At 46.9% G+C, this 2,500-nt stretch overlaps 1 protein-coding gene across 1 annotated transcript in view; it reads right to left on the bottom strand.

Annotated features, from left to right (window-relative positions):
- LOC139380069 (norrin cystine knot growth factor NDP) overlaps positions 1-1,983 on the bottom strand; it is a 22,368-nt gene extending 20,385 nt beyond the window's left edge. The window contains exon 1 of the mRNA XM_071122532.1: positions 1,679-1,983. The gene's annotated coding sequence lies outside the window, so the exon portion shown is untranslated. The remainder of the gene's footprint in view (positions 1-1,678) is intronic.
- Positions 1,984-2,500: the final 517 nt, after the last annotated feature.

Genomic DNA, 2,500 nt, shown 5'->3' with positions numbered 1-2,500 from the left:
AAACACACACTCTCCCTCCACACACCACCTTGTACAAACGTCCACATGCACACCTTCTAGGTATGTAATCGTCTGTCTGTCTGTCCGTCTGTCTGTCTGTCTGTCTGTCTGTCTGTCTGTCTGTCTGTCTGTCTGTCTGTCTGTCTGTCTGTCTGTCTGTCTGTCTGTCTGTCTGTCTGTCTGTCTGTCTGTCTGTCTGTCTGTCTGTCTGTCTGTCTGTCTGTCTGTCTGTCTGTCTGTCTGTCTGTCTGTCTGTCTGTCTGTCTGTCTGTCTGTCTGTCTGTCTGTCCGTCTGTCTGTCGGTCTGTCTGTCTGTCTGTCTGTCTGTCTGTCTGTCTGTCTGTCTGTCTGTCTGTCTGTCTGTCTGTCTGTCTGTCTGTCTGTCTGTCTGTCTGTCTGTCTGTCTGTCTGTCTGTCTGTCTGTCTCCCTAGGCAACTACTGCCTGCCAGTCCCACAACTGCAGTGGAGGAGATGGAGGTATGGGGGAGTTTTTGTAGGTAGAAATGTTGTTGTCTGTTATTTTTCTCTCTCTTCTCCCTCTTTATATCCTTCTCTCCCTCTCTAAATTCTGCGGCATCGTCAACTCTCTTTCTCTCTGCCCCTCCCTCCCTCCCTCCCTCCCTCCCTCCCTCCCTCCCTCCCTCCCTCCCTCCCTCCCTCCCTCCCTCCCTCCCTCCCTCCGCCCTACAGTGACATTCTGATGTATATGTCTACCTTCATATTGAGTATTAAAATACTTCCAACAACATTACATAGTTTGTATTACAATATCTACCCATGTGAGTAGTTGTAGTATACCACATACCAGTCCACTATGTCATCATCACAGTCCTTAAAGGCTAAATCTGATTTCTGGTCATTTTTATGAGTCATATACAACCATTGATTCTTGAAGAATGTAAATGCTATATCATTACCCAAAACGCAGGGCTTCATTTCGTGTAATAAGTCTTTGGAAACAAACAGTGTATAGTTTCAAAACATTTCATTTTGGTTGATGCGTCGATCCTCAGCCCCAGTATGCTTTTAACCAGAACAGTGCCTGAGCACATAGGATAGAAATACCTCCGCAGAGTTGGAGAGAATACATACCTGAGATAGTACATGGCTGGATGACTAGGCAATGAGCTGACGCAGCCAGGCAGCATCTAAACCAATTCCTCAACCACCCTTTATTGGTTCTGAACATACTGCTATTATATATAGTCTACCTATTGATGGATGGTATGACAGTACATTTATTTATGTACCTGTGTAGTACATTATAAGCTGAGGCAATCAGTTGAACAATGCTGTGTTGTAATTATGCTACTTTCAGTTTGAACATGAACCGGTTACTGGTAATATACTTTTTCCATGGAAAATATGATAGCATACCTATTCTGTCTATCTGCATAGGAAATGGCTAAGTGGAGCCCTCATGCTTAACTTCACAAATAGAAAATACATCAAAAAATGCTTTAAACCAAGGTGTCAACCAGCCTACATTCATTACACTGCTTATCGCCCCATACATGCAGATTACGATGGAATTACAGTTTTTAACAATAAACCAAAGTGCGGAGGACACCCAGTGATCGTAAGCCTCAAATCCAGAGAAGGTGAACAGATCCTGGGTTGCGAGAGAGAGGAGTCCTGGGTCACCTCCAGATCTCTAGTGGTCCATGGTGGTCTTACCTTCAACCGGCCACCGCAGACAGAAAGACAGGAATATCCAACAGCTGCGGCTGATCAGACACAGCCAGTGGAGTCTCCTTTCCACAATCTCTTTTCAATACCTCTGTCCCCCCTTTCACTTGCTCCCCTTCTCTCTTCGTCTCTCTCACACAGACTTGCGCTGACTGATCGTGTGAGCTCTGCTCTCCCACTCGCTCTTTCATTCGCTCACTATGTCTCTCTCTGCTCTCCCTCCCTCTCGTTCTGCTCACTCAGTCACTCACTCATTCTCTCTCTCCCTCTCTCTCTCTCCCTCTCTCTCTCTCTCTCTCTCTCTCTCTCTCGCGCGCTCTCTCTAACCCTTTCTCTGCTATTCTCTCTACCTCTCTCTTTCTTTCTATTTCTCTCTCTCTCTCTCTTTATCTCTATGCCTGTCTCTGTCTTTCTCACACTCTCCCTATATGACAGGGAAATGGAAAGCGAATGGGTTGGATGCTATGCGTTGGAGGATGGTGGTCAGATGCGGAACGTGACACAGCATACATACATCACACACAAACACACACATACACCAGCTGACACACCGACACGCTCCCACAAGGCAAATTGGTATTCCAGGTACAGACTGCTGTGCTCTGCTTGCGTCATCAGAGAGCTGACCAAAAGCCTGGGCCAGTTTTACGAAGCTGGGGTTATAAAACTGTTAGCAGAATTAGCTTATTTAAAAACAACTGGTCCTCGGCCTTCCTCTTCACAGGCTTCCACCCTCTGTAAGACACCAGGGGGTTGGGGTGAGGAGGGGGAGGGAGCGAAGCGGGGCTGGGGGGGGGGGTGCACTATAAC

Source organism: Oncorhynchus clarkii, chromosome 22 (genome assembly GCF_045791955.1).
Source record: "Oncorhynchus clarkii lewisi isolate Uvic-CL-2024 chromosome 22, UVic_Ocla_1.0, whole genome shotgun sequence".
Classification (NCBI taxonomy): domain Eukaryota; kingdom Metazoa; phylum Chordata; class Actinopteri; order Salmoniformes; family Salmonidae; genus Oncorhynchus; species Oncorhynchus clarkii.
Note: the sequence above shows the minus strand (reverse complement) of the source record. Positions and strands in the feature narration are given on the sequence as shown.